The sequence below is a fragment of the Patagioenas fasciata genome, chromosome 24 (genome assembly GCF_037038585.1).
Source record: "Patagioenas fasciata isolate bPatFas1 chromosome 24, bPatFas1.hap1, whole genome shotgun sequence".
Classification (NCBI taxonomy): domain Eukaryota; kingdom Metazoa; phylum Chordata; class Aves; order Columbiformes; family Columbidae; genus Patagioenas; species Patagioenas fasciata.
This window is the reverse complement of record NC_092543.1, coordinates 3335709-3356139: the sequence shown is the minus strand read 5'-3', so window position 1 is coordinate 3356139 and position 20431 is coordinate 3335709. Positions and strand designations below refer to the sequence as shown.

The following is a 20431-nucleotide window of genomic DNA, read 5'->3' as shown; positions in this document are numbered from 1 at the left end:
GGAGAAAACACCTGTCTGCAAGGGAGGCTGTGTTGCTTTTAAATGTGGTTTTTGCGTTGAGGACTTGGGGTGAGACAGGAATGGCTTAAACATCCCCCAAAATCTCACTATAAGAGGATGAAATTTTCTCTTTCTGGTCACGTTTTACCACTGGAGTTACTCAGCGAATTAATAGGTATAGAAATGCAAAGCTCTTTTCTTATTACACGCCATCGATCTGATTGCAGTGTCATTAATTGAAAGACTCGGGAAATGTGATGGATGGTTCAGTTCAGGATTCCACATTCGTTTTGGCATAGCCCTGCAGGAGAAAAGCTGCATGAAGCTGATTGAAGGGCTCTTTTTGTCTGACATGAATTATTCCTTCATTGTCAAACCTTGTAACAGCATTCAGACATAGGGAGATTTACAATGTGAAATCCTAAATGGGGTCTATTCTTAAAATAAAATTAGAAAAAAAGAGCTTTATCTCGCAACGTTGAAAATAGCGACGTTAAAAAAACCCCACAACTATTTCTACAAATTAAATCTCTTTGCAAAACCCAAGGGGCTGATGTTTCTCGCTTAATTTTAAACGATTCCAAGGGTAAGGACTTAAATGATAAAACCAACTGCTTTAATCGCATAACTGCTGTCAACATTTTTATTACATTCAAATATATTTGTTTGTATGAGAGGGTTTGTTTGTTCTTTCCAACGCTGTCATTTACCTAGATTTGCCCATTAATCCTGCTCACCCTGTAAAATAAGATGCGTTTTCTTTGGGGAAAAGCCAGGTGAAGGTTGTTTTTAAGGAAATCACTGCATTGTAGCAAATATCAAAACGTCTTGGCAGTGTGTGCCAACGAGATTTCATGTGTTTCCAGCTCGCGTCTGAAGGCAGATCTTATCAAACCGCTTTGTGGGGTTTATTTTTCACTGTTGGTCCTGAGCAGCTCCGTTCCTGTTGCTCTTTTGTCTGTCTCAAAATTTGTGCCGCGCTCTGAGATTTGGCTCGAAATGGAACAATTAAAACGGCACGGGAAGGTGCGGATCAGCTCCGCTCGCCGCGTTATCGCTCCCGCAGTCGATGGAGAGTTTGCAGTGCACAGATTTCTGTCTCGTTTCAGAATAAAACGCTGAAATTACATTATAGGAGATGCGAATCAATGCTCTGCCTATTACAAATGGTAGAATAGCCAGATTACACAGAGTAGGCAGATTAGATGAAGACGAGCTTTTGATTACATTACATCTGATTAGTGCTGTCTATTCATCTCTGTTTTAAAGCAAGCTGAGTTATTTTATCGGAATGTGGCGTGTTTGAAGGAGCGACGCTGTCAGGACTCAGACGAGGAGCTGGAAGAACTGGATATAAAATACAGTAGCAAATATCCAGCTCTCTGGTTTAACCATCTGACGGACCTGCGTGCCCAAGCACTATTAGATAGATAACATGGGAATGATTACAGTCTTTACTATTCCATTTAACTGCTTTTCAAGCCCAGATAAGTATCGAGCGATTCCTTTCTGTTTGAACTCCCGAACAAATAGCCCCTTCTCACCTGAGATGCACATTTGCAGGCAACCGACCGGCCCGATAAAAGAGATGAGTAATTCACATTAAAGTGGGAAACAGCCTTTTCAGACGCTAAGAAATAAACCGCAGCGATGGGAAATGTTGTCCTCATCCCCCCGCCCCCTCCCCCTTGCCTATTCTGCATGTAATACCCCCGCGTACGTATATTTTAAGGTCTCATTGTTCGGCGAAGGGCGAGATTATTTGGTTTTGTCGTAGCTTTTGTCTGCCCGGCGAGACCTGTGGCCGAGGGACGAGCGGGGCTGTTCTGCTGGAGTTTCTCCCCGTGTTGTGCTGGTTCTCTCTGCTTTTCTTTCCGCTCAACCCCGCGCTTGGCATCTTGGAAACCTCCCGTCTCCATAGCGCCTGCAATTCCCAGCAGCCGAGTTTGGAAATGAAACCGCATGGCGGGTCAGCACAAACACCCATTGAGCACCGGGGCTTTGAAAACCCGGGATTTGCTTGATTTAACGCACTCAGGGCTTCTCCGGGCAGAGATATCGTTTTATTGCAGGTTTTCTTTAACCTCGCTTCATTGTGAGCACCTTCTGTACCGTTAGCAATAATCTTCGAGCCACTAGCCTGTTCGTAAAAGGTGAGGGAGTTATTTCTTTAAGGAGGCATTGCTGTTTGAAATTTAAGATATATACGATTTTAAACTTTACGCGGTTTAAAGCTAAATAAACTCAACAATTTATTGGAGCCCAAAACCGGGAAGCATGTTTTTCCTTTGGTGCCACTAATTAGCCTCCCATGGAAGCCGATGTAAGTGGAAAGAGCTAACGATAGGGGTTATGCAGCGTGCGTTCTTGCAGGGCTCTGGGAGCGTATTTTACATGAGGAATCACAAAAATCTGCTCACTCCTCAGCACCAAACCCTTTCTGTCAAACCGCTTGGTTTTCAGGGTTCCCTGCCCTTGGAAACCTGGGCTGTAATTGCTGCAAATTGAATTACGGTGTCGAGCCGCGGCGGCTCTTATCAAATCTGTGTAAATAACGTTGTCCACGGAGCGCGTTGTCACCTCTGAAACGCTGTCTGCTCGTGGGTAGCAGCCCAGCTCTGCCTTTGCTTGCGCTGCTGGATTCTGGAGCTTTTGATTTTATTGCTTATTGTTCAGGGCATTTTTATTACTTTTTCAGTGCATTTTGCCTCAGTTATTAAACATAAGGCTCATTTTTTGAGATTAAGAAGAAGGAGAGAGTAAAAGGTACCGTATCTTTCTTCTTAATTTTTTTGGCTTAAGTCTAAACCAACTGAAAATCCACCCTTAAAATGATCTTAAAAGTAACACTTGCTTAATTAGCAAAAAAATAGTAACAAATTTAGCTTACCCTCTTTATGGACTTAACTTCAGGGAATTAGGCATCCTCTCTGTCTCCTCTGGAATAATCGGTTTGTTATCTAATAGATATGAAATGACCAAATACATCTACATCATTTACATCTTTAACTCAGGAACAATTGATCAAAACTGGAAGCGCTGCTGCAGATCAGAGAATCTCTTCGTTTCCAGCCTTTAAGTCCCCATCTATTTCCATCTAGTTAAGCTTAATTTCCTTTTATTGCGTCGCTCAAATGAAAATACACAATGCCACGTCTAATTGTGTTACTATTCACATTAATAACCTGCAGCTTTACATAACAATGAGCGAGGAGCATCCAAAAGGCAGAAACAGATGCAATTATTTGTTGCCAGCTAAGTTACTGTACGTGACCCAGGTGCTGTTGTACTATTTGCATGTGTTTCTCACCTTTGTTCACCCAGACACATGGGGATCTCAAGCTATTGCTGACTAATTGATAGTTGTAGTAACTGCTATAGGCTCCTTAGATTAGAAATGCATGCAGACGTGTGTCTTGATTCAAACATTAAGGAACACACACTCTCACTTACTTACATGGGCAGAAAGTCTTCATACTATTAGAGGTGTGTGATGGAGATAGCAGGACATAAAACAGAAGAGGGAGAGACACAGAGAGAGAGAGAGAGACAGAGACAGAGAGATGGCATGCAGCATATATACCCCTACAAATAGTTCTAAAATGCGTTTGCAAATGCAGAAGTCTTCAGAACCATCCACCAGTTCAGCACACCCTTTTTATCTCTTCTCCGCGGGACGTCTCCATCCAGATTACTCGAAAAAAGGCGGAAAAGGTGAGAGCTCTGCCATCTTAGCTCCGAATTCATCTGATTTCCTTTTTTTTTATTATTTTTTTTTTTTAATCTCTCCCCCCTCTCCCTTGTATTCCATTGTCCATTCTTATGATGGCAGCCGCCCTTGCTCTTGAATGCGAGTGTCACAGCGGGAGCAAAAAGGGTTCAGGGCTGCATTGTCAAAGCCACGGTTGCCTATTGTTTCTTAGCCTTTCACCGCTCTGCTTTTCCGAGGCTCTTTCCCTATCAGTGGCCCCTGTCAAGGGGAGGAGTAGGGAGAAAATTGCAAGAGTTAGTCGTCCTTTTTATTGCACACTGTTATGATAAACAGCCCAGCAATACATCCCACAAAATTAGGAATTATAACGATGGGACGGGGCGAGATTGGGGGTGGGGGTGGAAAGAATTCTTTGTAGGTTTGCGTTTGGCGCTGCCCTTATGTCAAAAAGCTTGGTTTCTTAGGAAAGACTTTTGTGGTGGTGTTTTGGGCAGCAAAAAATAGAGGCAGCTGCAAAGTGAACAGTGAGCTATTTAGCCACAAGGTAAAAATTTCCTGTTGCTATTCGGATACTGATGCTTTTCAATATTAAGGGTGGGGAGGGGGGGGAAGCATGACTGAAAGCATTTCTCTAGCTGTCCATTTATTCATTCATCCATCCATCTATATTTTATGTTTGAAAGCGATTGAAAATGATGTCGAAAAAGGCCAGAGAGGCTGTTTGCAACTTGGTTTTATTTGGAAATATCCCAGTGGAGGATGAGGTTTGCGTTTCAGGTTGTTGCATCTTGGAAACGAAGGGGGAATGACTGTCCTGCTCGTGCCAGAAAGTGCTGCTTGTTCAGCTCATCTCAAAGGAAAATCTTGTCACAATTTCTGCCTTTCATGGGGGAAAATAACATATCCAGGACTTTGACATTTAAATACGTGTTTGATTGTCTCGTGTGAACAGGCCGGTGCTCGAAACTTTAGGGAGGTTACAAAGGCATGGCCTCAAAAGTTTGTTGTTTTACTGCTTTTGCTAAATTGCTTGAGACAAGAAATTCTTTCTAAAATACGCCTTCCACGACGAGTACAAACGTATTTACGTATTCAAATTGCAAATAGTCTGGTCGTTTAACTTCCAGTAATTTTTTTTTGCCTTAAAAAGCCAACAAAATAAAAGGAATCAAATGCAATTTGGTTTAGGTTTTCAACTGCTTCTATCGACATGAGCACCTTTTCAACCCTTTCATTTATACTCACTCTAACTGTACAGTATACTGAGCATGTAGTGAGTATATTTGAGAATTTCATTTTGTTTTGACGGAGCTACTATATAACCAGAAATTATAAAGGGAAAACGCTACAGACTATTCAAATGTGTGCTTCTTGGGTCTGAATATCTAAGTCATTGCAGACGTCTAGTGCTGGTTTATCCTGTCTAATAATAACAGGCAGAGCGATTTCGCAGATGGAAACAAGGTTTAAGAAGCTCGCAGAGAAATACTCAGACTGCTGAATAGTTAAGCTCCTGCTTTAGTTCTGCTTGAGAATATTTAGTGGTCCGGGTGGTAAATGTTTGTTGCGAATTTACTTTGAAAGAAATGGGAAAAGATGTTTTACCTGAATTCCCTTTTAACTCTTATAATGCTGCAATCGAAGTGATTTGCTGAACAGATTCTCTCAGTCCATCCTACAGACAACTTGCTTTGCTTTTTGTTCTCCCTATTAGTCTTCTTTCCATGTATATATCGCCTTGCATTGCCAAGCTCTAGGTCAAGTATGCGTCTGTTTGGAATATCTTTAGGATTGAAACTTTTGTGAAGAAATGATGAAAGAACCCTGGCCTTGTTTTAAATCAAGCTCTGAATGCAGCCGAGGCCACCCTGGGAGCACAATGTTTAATTTCCATTCGACATCTGCCTTATATTTCCCATTGCAGAGCAGGGTCTGCTTGGAAAGGCGCGCTTCTCCTCGCTAAAAGTTTGCTCTCCCTTTTGTCAGGTTGTCATTTCTGCTCGCTCCATCCCGACTGTCATTTTGGACAATCTTTTGTCACCGGAGCTGAGTGGAAAACCTGGAATGTGCGAGAGATTAAACAAGAAAAAGCGGAGGAGGATTCAAATGTGTCGAGCGATTCCGGTCGCTCGACTCTGAGAGAGACGGTGCCTAATCCTGATTTGCCTGATTCCAGTGTAAAAGTCGAGCTCTCCCACTAGATACTGGTGCAGAGTCAGGCCTACCTCATTCCTTTGCTTTTTGAGACCGTGGGTTTATCTTGCAGAGCTTTATACACACAAACCCCTCATTTTGCACTTCCGATAGATGCCCATTGAGTGAGTTCACGCTGATTGTAAACCCTGAGGTTCCGCTGTTACTCAGGCTTGTAGAAGTGAGACCAGTCTGACCTTCCAGAATCTAGGAATAAATATTTGAATAACTTGGTGTGTTTTCTTTAGGTAGGTCTGGGGAGGGAAATATTATCCCCTCCAAAGAACCGAGGGGGAATTTGACATGGCTGGACATTCTGCAGCGTCAGTAGGAATGTGGTGACTGAAATGCTGGGCCTACCTGGGAGGAAGAAGTTTCTTTGGAGCAAAGGCAGCGACATTTGGTCCCACAACTGTATTTTGCTGCAAAAAGAGTGATTTGGGGGATTGACTTGAGAACCATTACAGTCCTGGGGTTAAGAGAGAGAACTGTTTCAGTCAGAGATGAGAAAACTTCTCTCTGTGTTTATCTTTTTAAATTAGTTTGGTCTCCTTATTTATGAAGGCAACTTGTTGCTTGCAATACTACCAACCAACCCAACCCAAAGCTTCTTTCTCTCCCCCCATCCGTTCTGTAGCGCGAGGTTGCACGACGTCAGCTCAGGGCCCAGACACCTGTTTAACGTTTCCCTATGGGATTTTGGTGAAATACAACCCTGCTCTACACAGGAGTGAATTTCTCTCTCTTTTTCCGCTCTATAGGAGTAATTTGATGACTTGAGTGGGAATTGCTCAGGAACAAGAAAGGGTCACCTGGATTCTTCTGAAGGCAAGAACCAGGGCCAGAAGGCTCCATGGAAGACCTACCCAAGAAGGGATCTCACCTATTGCCTCTTCCCCAGAGACTCCAGCTCCAGGCAAGTATCATTTCCTCCTGGTTGGAGCTTCACTACCAAGTCCTTAGTAGCGCTTCCTGCTCACCCATTTTGTCACTAAAGTTTTGCAGTGAATCAGCGGGCCTGTTCTTCTACTCCAATCTGTATCTTGTTACCACCTGAGACGCACAATATCACTTTATATCACTGCTTAGGCAACCCGCTCTATTTGATTTTACATTCCAAGCCGTTGAAATGAATTCTGCATCCAGGTAGGCTTTGCACATTGTGGGCAGCATCTTTCCGGGGAAATGCTGCTGCTTTCCATATGCTCCTTTATAGAATTAGGCATTATTCACTGGGAGCAAAGCGATTTCAGGTTGTCAGGTAGAAACACGATGGTTACAGACCTGAAATAAGGCACGGAAGATCACGTTATCTTCCACTGCTTGGAGGGGCTCGTTTAGCCATGGGAAGCTGGGAGAGAAGTGTGGAGTGAAAGACAAACCAGGCAATTATTCTGCTAATGGGTAATATTCTATTGGTTTTCAGCAAATTAGTGCTAATCTGTGGCTAACTATATCTGTTGCAAATATTCTGAATACAGAGGGTGTAAGGAGACAGACCTTTATCTGATGAAGTAATAAAGGAGTGTGGAAATGTGGTGCATGTGCTGAACTTCGTGGACGTTATTTTGTTTCTTTACGCTGACTTTGACCATCGTGAAGAACTTAACCTGGGTGTGAGTTACAGGTTTAGAGAGGGCAATGCACAGATTGTGTTTCCACCTGCCACTTGTTCCTTTGGTTTTTCAACGTTTTTTGTCCATGGTTTAAGGAGGGACTGAAGTCTAATGGAAAGCACGTGTCACTTTTAGGTGCTGGTGTATTTTTTCAGTTGCTGCAGGATGTGCAGTCATTTCTGTAACGTTCAGAGGCCTTTTCAACCATTTATCAAAGCAAAACTCAAGCTCTGCACTGCCAAGAGTTTTCCCATCCTTCAAAGGTTTTTGGTGTCTTGTCCAACTTCATCTTGTATCACTTGGCAAAATGATAAGCGATTGAGATTAAGAGACTATAATCTAGAGAGAAGGTGTAACCAGCTGAGAGACACTGAAGGCAAACGTGGTCTGGTCCCAAGTGCCACAGGAATGTGCCAATGTTAGGTTTAAATACTGAGAGAGCAATAAACTGCTTACAAGTCATGTTCTTCTTACAGAAGTTACCGCAGATTTTGTTTCTGGTTGTATCTCCCTCCATTCTGCTCGTGATCTCGACCTTGATATCCATCCCTGGTTCGTATTCCCACCTGTGCAGAGAAAAATCCTCCCACTCTTTGCCAAGTCGTCACCTTCTTAAGATGCAAATCCATCCTAAACCTCTACTTCTTCAGTATTGACCACAAGAAATTGTATTCTTCTAATATATCAGCGTATTTCTAAGGCTGTAGATAGATAAGCTAGACAGGCATATATGTAAATGAACTGAGTGATATTTACTGTAACCATAGTTCTTTTTCCCACATTTATTTCATTGATTTTGCTTGTTTTGGACATCAAGCAGTGGTGATGATGGCCGGGGGAGGATTATGTCTTGCTGGAAGCAACAGGGTGGACAAGGGGCTGGATAAAACCCCAAGTAATGTGGTTTGATCTCAGACTTGAGCCTGAGGTTGGACTGGAGACCTCCTGAGGCCCTGAATGATCCTGTGCTTTGGTGGATGCAGGTGGCCTGATGCCGGGAAACGATGAGCATCCAAACCCTTGAACCCGGGCCAGTGGAAGGAGCAGGTTTCTGAAATGTGATTGCGCTGTGCTTCTGGAGCAAAGCATTTGGATTTAGCTTGCTGGGAGATTTTGGGTGTATAAATCTGATATTTGTGATGGGAAGACAGACCAAAGCCTGGTTTTGGTTGTGAACTATTTCTTCATTGTAATAACTGCCCTTATGATATAGCTACAGCTTTTCTTCTTTGTACCTGAAGAAACTGTGAAAGGAGAAATGATTTGCCAGTTTTTAGCAGTGGGTTTGGTATCAGATCATGATAAACACTAAGACCTTGATTTGAAGCAAGAGTTGATCAGGAGTTCTTCAGTAATCCATGTTTTCTACTGAAAACCATGATAGGTTGATGAGTTAAAATCTGGGAGATTCATTAGCTAATAAAATAATGCTTTGAGTATTCAGCAAGTAAATATGTATAGAAAGGTAAGACATCACGTAGGATACACCCTCTTCCTTGAGTGATGATGACTGAGTGTTCTTTAATGTTTGTGTTCCATATATTGGCCTGATAGTTTCAGTCATTAAGACAATATTTTGTTTCCAAGGCCACGGATTTGGAAACCTCCATCCAGAAGGCGACAGAGAAATCTAAACCTCAGTAAATGATCTTTCTGCCCATCTGCTGCTTGTCTAGAAAGCTGCATTCGGAGGAGTAGATCAGCCAAGGATGCGGTGACAAACCTTCCCTGCTCTGAGGTTTAAAATCAACTTGTTGCGGCTCAAGATGAGGGCCTTAGTTACCCAGAACGTTGTCATTTCAGTGCGGTGTGCTTTATCAACCAAGCTGTGATTATTTGCAGCAGGGCTGCTTACAACTTGAAGCAGACAACAAATGCTAGTCGTTCCCTTAATGTATGGATCATATGGGGGCCGGCAACGCACACAATTAGTCCGTGATACTTCTGCACACGTGAATGGACTAGTTGAAGTCGTCAAAACTGCACGTGTTGTGTAAATAGGTGTTTGTGTAACCCACTGGTATGCGGCTGATGGATGTCCTGTTTTACTGGCAGCTTAATAAGCGCCGCTGACCTGCGTCTTGCCCTTTGACGCACAGAAACCCTCGTTTGTCTGGCCTGTTGATCAACCAGCCTCCCCAGGGACCAGATTTTCTGCCTTGTGAACTGGATCTGGCCCCTGAATTCACCAGCTGGCTACTCCACTTGCTGGGTATCTCTAATGTATAGAGAACAAACCGCACAGGCTAATTATGCCAGGTTAATGTGGCGTTATATTTGTTAGGTGTCTCTCCTTGCAGCAGATATAGGTGTAATAGATCTTTTGGAGTTAGCTCAGATATGGAGACTTCAAGTCCCCCAACTCTAGGTCAGGCTTTAATTACTTGTGTGTTCTGGCCAACGCTGTAGTCATCCTAATTAGTGAAAGCTCAAGAGATACCCCAGACCAGTCTCTTGTGTTCAGAGAAAGGTATAAAGTGTTGGTCAATGTGTATTGCGAGTCCCTTGAGTGCCCAAATCTCAGAGGAACTATGTCTGTGTTGGCTCTTTGACTTTGACCTTCCAGTTGAGGCTCTAAAGAATTACTAGTTTCAAAAGCTCTGCGAGGTACAATTTGTTAAGCCACGATGTTTCAACAGGGTTGTGTCGTTTGGGGCAAAATTTCAGCAGCGTGATGCTGGAGGAGTGTTGGGCTGGAGCCTCACCCGGAAGGCTGAGATGGTCAGTCTGGTTTATGGGGTGACTGAGGGGAATTGCTCTAATTTCCAGAAAATAAAATGACATGAGCTTTAACATCTTTTACACCAGTCAAATCTTGTCAAATCCAGGCAGTCTTTGCTAAAATATACGTATCTGCCTCTTAAGAGTCTTAACTGAGAAGGGCTGAACTTCATGGAAGATGATTGAACAGCCAACAAGCTAGTAGGAGTCTTTTGGGAGCTCCAGTGGATTTCGGATCAAAATCTTCCTAATGTGTGGATTATCCCGTATCTACTTATTTACAGTATCTGTATCTACAGTATCCTATATCTACCTATTTACAGTTATTTCACTCCTCTAAGCAAGAAGCTGCTGGCTGAAATCAGCCACCAAATGGTACAGTACACAAAAGCGCCTCCTTGAGATAATCTCGTTATTTTAAACCGCACTGGACTCTTTGGAATACTTAGGAGTAAACTGATACTGTGTTTTGCATCCCCGTTATTCAGCTCTGCCAGGAAAGTCATTGTCAGGTCAACAGCATCCATTTCCTATTGAGTTTTCCTAGAGAGTTGAGCTACATTTCAGTTTAGTCCTCAAGACCATTTGCAGGAAGAGACACACGAACACCCTGAGTTAGTCTCGCCCAGACAGGTGGTGGTTAATTCACTTAGCGCTTAACTGAAATCACGAAGGGCTTTCTTATGATTTTGTTTGGTTTACAGAATGATCTCAGTGCAGATAATCCTCTGAGCTCAGGGATGGGGCTGATTTGAGCAAAAGCCCTTGAGTACCACAAATGTCCCTCCTTCCAGTTTCTTCTAATGCTCTTCTGGTCCCCTCCGCCTCAGTAGCTTCCATATTCTTCAGAATTAAGAATTAGCCTTATTGATTTATTTCCCTGTTACAGTGGCACTGGGGACAGATTAGAGCAGCCTGTTTTAAAAGTCAGAGAAGGAGAAGGAACCCAAAAGCAGAATTTGCTGTTCGTCGACGTGCATCTCTCTTTGGTTGACCATAACCATAACAGAAGACATGGATGCAACATAATATTTATAATATAATTTATATTCTCATTATAGTCCTTATAAAAAAAAGTTTTGAAAAGAGGCCCAGCTAATCGATAATTATGCCATTTTGCGATCATTTTATATTTTTAAATAAGATAAAAACGTGCTCATTATTCCTTGTCCGTGATGTTAGTCCTGGTCCGGGAGCTTTGCTCTCGTTGCTAAGGCTTGAAATGGAAGCAGCTGAGATGCGAGCGTGACCAGAGGCGAATCCCTGAGAGCAGCATTTTGCACAAGAGATTCAGGAACCTACTCTGTTCTTAAAAATAATCTGCGCTTCAGCTCAGAACCTGGTGTTCATTTGCGACAAGTAATTCCCATCACTTTCGGAGGTTTTCACTCCTTGTTGGTACTGAGTTTAGTAAATTACCACCCAGTCTTGCTTGGTATCTTCTCCATGTCCAGCAATGGCACTGATAACCCTTGGATGCTCATGGGATGCGACTGAGTGCTAATTCTACAGCTCCCGCGTCTCCGCTCAGTCCTGGTGCACGTTGTGCAACCTTTGGCTTTCCCTTTTTTGCTGCTACTTCTGGTACTCAACACGCAGCAGGGAGTTTCTTTCTTGTTCTGTGGGACCTGACGTCAGGGAGACACCAACCGGGGCTTGAAAACGGCTTGAAAGCTTCAAATTGCTAAACCCTGTCTCTTTTCAGTGCTTTTTAACCTGGTTTGGAGCTCTTCTTGATTCTCCATCCAGAGTGTACTGGAGGAAATGTAGCCTGGCCTTGGGTGCCCAGTCTACGTAGGCTCAGACCCTTCAAAATGACACAATAAAGCGACCCAGTGACCACTGCAGAGCATCCCAAAGGGTCACTACAACTTCATCCCAAGAGGAAAAAGGTGTCAGTGGAGATTTTAAGGACAAAGGGGCACAAAAATTCCCCTGCACAAAGAGCCTGGAAGAAGGGAAAGACCCATATACCAGTGGCACCACTCGCTTCCCGTTTCGCTGCTCAGGGCTCAGAAGTTGGGATGAACTGGGAAGAACAAACCTCCTGAAATAATATTTTCCTCTGCTAAAAAGGCAGAGAGAGAGAGGTTATTCATTCTGATATGCATCCAAGTTATCTCAATTTGCACATATTAAGTGGCTGTATGTGCTGTGCTTGTTATTTTAGGTCAGTGCTGTCTTTATATATACGGTGGTAATTTATATATAAATGAAAGGCATAACAGTATCTGTGGGAATGAGCAGATCCTGGTTCCTGCCGAGTGATAGCAGTGGAACCATTTGTAGCCCTGACTCCTGCCACATGAAGTGCTCTTACCAGCACTCCTGTGCATCTCACCCTTATTATATAGTGTATTAGTGACGGTGGAATTGGGCCCACAATATTATGTCACAAAATAGAAAACACACGACCCTACACCAGCTGTAATAGCATAATAGGATAAGTGCGAGGGAGAAACAGCAGGATATAATAGGTACTCAGCTGCTTCGGAGATGGGGCCTCTGTATTTACCTAGATAGAAGAAAACTAGGACAACATAAGAACAGAGTGACAGTGTAAGTGCTGCAGGAGGTGGCTGTGGGTGAATTGAAAATGCAGCAATACGGGATGTTATATAATAAATAATAACAATAATACCTGCGCTTAGTCCTGTTCATCTTGAAATACTTCACCCAGCTGCTTTCCAGAGCTCCAAGTAGCATTGGAGCCTCTTTGGTATTAGCTTTCCTAATTCCTTCCCTTCTCCTCTATGCAATGCTTTGTGCTTTGTTATGTCTGGAGTGTAGAGAAGTGCTCATCTGCCTTTCTCTACCTGAAAGTCCTGGATTTCACTTGCTCCTGGGGTAGAGAAATGTGCAGGAACGCCCAAGGCCGGCCGTGCTTTGTGATATTGGAGAGCGGAACCGACGGGGAAATGGGAAATCACACGGGAAATCTTCCCCGCAGTCCTCTCTGTTGAACTCTCTGCTCCTCCAGGCCAAGACATGACTTTCTGGCGCTCGTTAACATATTTAATATGTGTTTTCTGTGCCGCTCTTTGATGTACGCTCACCTTTGCTCATGACTTTCTGCCTTATCTAAGTTACTTTAACTTATTTGCTGACTTGGGTTAAAATCCTTCCGCTTAAGTGATGAGTCATTTTTGCTTGCATAAAGATTTGCATTTAGGAGCAGGTTAAATGAACCATTTAGATGATTGGGAGCGAGACGCCAGGGAAAGTGGTGATGTGTGCTGGGGTGCTGTTTTGTTCCTCTCTGATTCACATTGCTTCTATTCACTTTGTTTCTTAAATGTGGCTTGCTGAGTAAGGCCTCCCCTGCATTGCCTCCCTTTCCTGCATTTCTTGCTTTGGAATGGTTAGAATTCACTGGTGAAGTTTGGATTGTGGTTTTCCCTACAGTGCTGTGCCATCTACGCAAAAAACTCACATTATATTCACATTATTGCCAAGGTGGACTGAGCAGCTCGATGTGCACAGAAAGATGCGTCTTTAGCAAGAAAAGGTGTGAAAAAGCAGACAATGAAACTTTTCAATATCGTGCATAATTTTCTCAAGTGGAGCAAGCAAGAAAATCCAATTAAAAAAAAATCCCAAAGTATGAAATAGAATAATTTTTAGGATTTTGATAATGTTTCCAAGGGGCACGTAATCCTTCCACAGCTTTGGGAGATTTATGAAGGGAAAAATCAATGTTGTTTCTATGTTCCAATATACAGAGCTGGAATCATTGTGCTGAATTACAGGTGGTCAGACGAGTTGTTAAGTGAGGAGCTGGGCTTGCTGGGTTATAATCCCAGTTTGAACTCAAAGTAAGGAGGAGATATTTATTCTCAGTGTTATCTTTGGGGTGATAGGATATCTGCTGCTAATTCAGAATGAGAGGGTGAAATAACCGAGCCATTTTGTGCAATGACGATGCAAAATCATCTGCTGTGAAGGAAGAGAAGGACCTGTTGAAATATTAGCTAATCCGAGCTTGATATTTTCTAGAGTTGTAGTTAACTATGAGTAAATGATTTGTTAATAATTGGGTTAAACCATATAATCATTCTCCTCATGTAAATGTAGGTTCTCGCCTGACCTATATTACTGTGATATATTTTACTAACGTATTCTTCTCACAGTATCGCAGAGGCAGGATGGTGCTGTCCTGTCTTACAAATGGGAAACTGAGGCACAGAGGCGCTAAGTGAGCCGACCCAAAGTTCAACAGAGCGTGGTGGCATTGTAGGGACTTCAGCGAGGACCCTGCCTAATTTTAGGTTCAGACTTTCCTGGTTTCTGCTTGCAACATTTGGTTATTGATGGATGGTTTGGGTAGGCACCTGTTTCTCGTGAGGTTCCACATACAAATGCACATTTAGAAGATGGGATATACTTTGATGCTGAGGGGGCGGTTTGGAAGTGGGGTTTGTTATTAAACAGCCTCTTTGCGTGGGCAATAAGTGCGTGTTTCTAAAAACCCAGCGTCTTCTCCCATTTTTAGGTCTCGAGAAAAAGACGGATTCGTATCCAAACCACGTGGACCGAGCTTGAAAAGCCATTTTCCCATCCTGCGAGAAGCCCAGACATGACGGGCCTCAATCAGATTTCAGTCTGCAGAGCCCGTTTTAACCGCATTTGTGCTGATTTGCTGCGTGTAGAAGACACCGAGTTATTTAGCATTATTGATTCCTCTTGACTCATGGGGCGCGTTCATTGCCGTTGACCCTGGCATCTTGCTGGAGCAGACTGGGGCGCCATGGGATGCTGTCTGGCTTTGTCCTTGTCCCCAGTCAATTCCTGTTTTCCTCAGCAGATGTCCTTTGTTCCTGACAAAGATTTGCTCATCCGATTGTTTCGGGGGGTTCGCCCCGTCCAGCCTGAGGTCCCAGTTTGTACTGGGGTTGCTGGGAACACCATAAGGAGCCCAATTTGCTTTTGCTTTTTATCCTCCTTCTCCCCAGGGGTTATTTGTGAAGCTGCCTTCTTTCTTCTAGGAAAATAAGCCAGTGAAAATAGATTTCATTTCTTTAGTAGGGTTTTTGGGGAAGCCCCGCCTTGAATAAATCAGCGTACATCTCTCCTTGGTTTTGATTTGCATCTGTAGAGAATTTGACCCACAAGTTCATTGCATCGACCTGCTAGAAGGGACTGGGAAAAAGATACAGGCTATGATAGGGATTTGTGTGGCATCCTGTAGGATTTGGGTTGCATCCTATAGCATTTGGGTACCCGATCCACTTCTCTCCAGCATCTGCTAAACTTGGCGTTCTTGCTCTTCAAATAAAAAACGATGAATCATTGTAAAGTGAGTGCTCTCTCTGTCAATGAATTCCTCGTTTTCTACTAATGGCTTCATAATTCAGGCTTTCTCCTTTAATTCTGTGGTCTCTCTTCAGCTCTAGTGGTTTATTTTAAGGCGTTCGCTGCTTGTGGGGCACGTGAGGTCCGAGCCAAGCCAGGGCTTCTCTTCAGGTAGCACCAAAGTTTCTGCTCAGTTCCTTCTGAGTCCTGGATCACCTTTTCTCTCCAAAAAATGAAGGAAAAGATCGATAGGGCTGATTACTGCACCAGCTTCCAGCAGCCAGGCTCTGTTTGTCAGCATTGTATTACTGCATTGCAACTCTACGCGTGGAACCTGAATCAGGTCCATAAAAGCTGCTCAGAGACCCATTATTTTCCGTTATTATTCCTTTTTGTTCCGTTATGACTTTGTCTCAGGAACTATTTTTTTTCGGTTTAGTGTGGTTTAACTGAAACCCGCACTTTTGCTACTAAAACCACAATGAATGAGTGTGTTAACACCTCGCTGACTGCAGCTTTGTTCTCATGGCGCGGGGATTCTTGGAAAGGCGTTTTTTGCTCACTCTTTTTCCCTCACCGGTGGGAATTGGAGGGGGAAAGGGCAAAATTAAATTAATTTAAAAATCTGTTGAAGGAAAAGTGCTTGTGGTGGTCAGTATTGTATGTGATCCCCCTCTTCTGGCGGTCTGTGGAATTGGCCACGGTGGGAAGTGTTGCAGCCACACAGACAATAGGACTTTGGCAAAGCTGTTTGCAGGGGTATCGTTTTCATTAGACCTTTTTTTTTTGGAATGATCCAACCCAATGTAATTTTGCTGTCTATCAGATTCACCCCAGCGTAACTGGGGTTAATTCACACGTTGTATGGGGGAGCTGGACGGGATCTGGTGCAACTGGGTGCAGCTCAACTCTGTTTTATGGCTCCGTTTCCAGCGTGTCTAGCAGGACTGACAATGGGGCAGACTGGTTGTCCCCATGTCTGGCACCCGGTGTCATCGTTTGTGCCCACGAGGAGTCAAGGTGTGAAACGCTGCCTTTCTGATTGGGTAGCGCTACAGGTTTTATTTGTCTAGATAAAAATCGTGATGGGGAGAAGGTGGTTTATAGGCGACCCCAGAGCGTCCTCGGGAGGGATGAGTAGACAAGAGGCGAAAGAATTCGCATGAAGTGCCTGATCTGTCTGCCTTGCCAGCTAAGAGCAAATCCATCAGAGCCTGTGGGGGTGAGAAAACGAGACGGGAGATCAGGTTTGAAACTTCTGGGCTTGCAATATTGTCCTGGGTGTAGGTACCAAGATTTTGTTTGGCTGAAAGCAGAGCTAGGGGTAAGCAGCCAACTTTATATCCATATCCAAGCTTCATCTTCCAGAGACTGAATCTAATCATGAAGGTCATTAAGCTACAAACTAATTGTCTAACATCTGCCATTTTGCTCCATCGTATTCCTCTTCCTTTTTGCAGCAGTAATCACATTGGAGTTCATAACCTCTACCCAGACAGTTGAAAGGAGGCAGGAAAATATTCTGGGGAAGGTATTGAGTTACAAACTGGATTTAAATTGAAAGATCACATAATGTGCCGTCCCCCCCCAGCTTAAGAAAGCAGCATTCCCTTACTGTTGCCCATCCTTTCCAGGGAGACTGATGAGATGAATACTCTTCTCTCTTCTTTCGTCCCCCCTGGGCTCAATTGACTGTAATTCCTGCTTGCACACAGCAAAAGAGATTGAACATGGATGTTGAACTCACTGTTGTGTATAAAATGAGCCAGAGAATCTTCCTGGAGCCCAGATTCTTCTGGAATAGAAAAATATCCGCTATTTCCGAGGGCCCTAGAAATCCTGACCATGTCATAGGAGAAGGTTCCTTCTGGCTTTGTGTGTGCGCTCCTGTCACACGTGGAAGTGTCAGACAGAAGTTGATTTCGCAGTCGTGTCAATGAGGGGAGGCACATTGTCCTTACTGGAAATGGGAGATGGTTTCTGAGAGCTGTAAATGCCAAAGCATGCAGAGCGTTGCAAGGTAACTTTGTCCCATGTGTCCGAGAAAAGGGTCCGCTTGCCTTGGCTAGGAGGAATTGCCTATGGATTGATAAATGGCTTGGACTCAGAGTTTGGTTGTTGGAGGTGACATTAGTGTGTTTTAAGACACTTCACCTTTCTGTTTCTCCTTTTGCTGTGTCTCGCAGTCAAAATACAGAAATTTGCATGGTATACTGTGCCCTCCGTGCCCAAACAGCGCCTCTGGGAAATGCCATAACGCCAGTAACATTCGTGTGACCCTCAGCGTCGAACCTGCTGCTCTTAAATCAGGTGCCCTCTTACCTTCAGGGGAAGGGATGAGTCAAACCCTGCAGGAGATGGCTGATTGAAACGCTGCCATAATGGCTCCATCTCCCTTTCTGCTGGAAAGTTTCCGAGCAGTAATAAATTCACTCTGGCTCTGCGCTGAATGCAGAATTGATCAGACTGCAGGAGCCACAGGGAATCAATTGTGTGTGTGTGTTGTCAGCGGCGCAGTCTGGGTGTGCGCTGCATATACATTTACTCCCTTTTTTCTGCTTCCTCCCGCATCGGATGCCACAGAAAATTGATTATATTTCTTTTTTTCCGCAACAAAAAGGTGAAGCGTGGCATTAGGCGATTCGGGGCCATCTGTCTTGTCAGGACTCTCGTTGGAGGGATGATTATTTTGAATTACTCATTAATAAAGAGCTGCATAAACTGCGGCCAAAAATGTATCGTTCTGTGGGAGAGGGAAAATGCCTTTTGTTTTCCCTCCAGAGCCCATCAGTAAGCACAGGTTGTCTTCCCCATCGCATCCAGTTGCACGTGTGATTGCTTTTCTTGCTGTTGAAGAGCCTGATCCTGCCAAGGTGCCGAATCCCTCCCCAAAATCACCTGCAGCACCCCGGGTGAACCGCGGAGCCACGCAGATGCGATCGGATCCCTCTTTTAAATTCACACAGTGCAATAATCTGCTGAAACAAAGCAACAGATGCTGAGTCATTACCCAGCGATTTCTACTGCTCTGCTCACCCAAAGAAGCTGGAAATGGTCGTTTTTCCTTAGCTCAGGGAAATAGCCAAAAATAGGGGGGCAGAGCTAAGGTGGCTTGGGTAATGTCGACAGTATTTGTGTTGTTTCTCAGCATGGGGATTTCTTCTAGATTGCTCTTTTTAATTTTTATTCTTTATTCTCCCCGCCCTTTTTCATTTTAAAGCGGCTCCGTTATTGCCTTTTGCTTTTCTTCTCACGTTATATTATTTTCTGCAGTCTCCAGCTGTGCTAAAGGGCATTTCAGAATCACACCACGTGGAGAAACTGCTCCAAGGTTAAAGCGACGACGTTATGCTTCCCTATTTCACTGATGTTCGCTATACCTCGACGAAATGACAAAACTGGGCGAGATTCAACCTGCAGCCTGCAAACCGTGCTGTTTTCTTTCCGAGGGGCGAGCCGCATCTTCCTTGTATTATTCCAATATCGTATCGTGCCGAGGAGCCTCTGTTGTGAGATCCCGGCAGAGATTACAAAGCCCCGCAACCCTCCGCTGTCCCCGAAGAATCAATCAACCCCAACTAATACTTTAATGACTCCTTTTCCTACCAAGGAAACAAATTCGGGCGCACACACATGCACCAACAAATAAAATAACCATTTTTTTCCTGTTTTTTAAAGAAGCGAGGGGCTGAGGAGGACCTCGTCTGGTCAATGAAAGAAAGAGACGGATGTCTGGTGCCATGGCAATGGAACAGGGATTACTTTGCACTGGAAAATAGGTTTTTTTCTTGCTTTTTTTTTTTTTATTCCAGTGTTTTTTCTAAGAGTTGTCACTGAGTCTGAGAGGCCCATTTAGAGGAGAACGAGTGGAATTGAATGCTTGCTTTCACCGGCTGCCGCTTGAACAGTCTGCTTTGCTTTTCGGGCAAGGCAGGATGCAAACACCCATATTTGTTTAGAGCGCTTTCACAATCACAGCGTGTGTGCATATGTGCCGATACGTATCTATATAAAATAACCAAAACCAGGCTTGGGCTGGTAGGAATATACGTTAGTAACAAAACTGCCCAAACGTTTGTGGAAAATAGCCGATGTGGGCAGGTATATTGTGTATGATTCTGTGAGAATGTATCACTTCACTGCCGGGGATATTGTGTCTGATTTGGGGCGTATTATTGCCATTAGGCCAAATTTTGGCTGAGATTAGTTAATTCTGTTTAATGCAGGTCGAGGTATTTTCTGACAAAAGGTATTTTTTGTGAAAAGCGCTGGTTTAGGGAGGCGTTTCATGAGGAGCAATTTGGTTCTGCGCTGCTCCCTCCCCACCCCCAATTCTAAATGTTTGTTTGGAAACAGCTTACGAAGTTTCAAACCGAAGAAAATATTTGGCTCAGGACAATATTGTTTTGAAAATCCATTGCTATAAACATTTTGCGGAGAAATTGGCCAACAGAAACACACCGAAGTGACACATTTTGTTTTTAGACTGTATTATGAATTGCGGAAATCCATAGAGGTTTTGGATGTTTTGTCACCTTTAGGTGAAGGGAATGCTTGCTTGCAAATATGTACCAGCCAAGAGATGGCTATTTACGGCAGGTAAATGGAGTTAAAAACCTTTATGTGACTTTTCCGGCCTGGCTGAGGGATTCGCGGGTGTTGCCGACTCAAACTCTGTGACGCCTGTGGTTCCCTTAGGGCCTCTTACCTCTCCCCTCTGTTAAATTTCCTCTGTCTACCATCCCAGATGACAAGAGAGGGTTTTTTTTCCCCATCACACGTGGTAGATATAACCAGAAGTGAATTCTATTTAACACGTGGCTCCGATCCCTCAGTGCTTTGGGCCTTCACTGGCCACGGCCTGGCTTGATTCCCACCATTTTGACTAGGCCGCTGG

At 43.9% G+C, this 20431-nt stretch overlaps 1 long non-coding RNA gene across 1 annotated transcript; it reads right to left on the bottom strand.

The window, feature by feature from the left end:
* Positions 1 to 599: 599 nt before the first annotated feature.
* Positions 600 to 4093, bottom strand: LOC139825555 (uncharacterized). The gene is made up of 2 exons (XR_011735662.1): positions 2891 to 4093; positions 600 to 2140 (listed from the first exon to the last, which is right to left on the bottom strand). It is a non-coding gene; the product is annotated as an uncharacterized lncRNA (long non-coding RNA).
* Positions 4094 to 20431: the final 16338 nt, after the last annotated feature.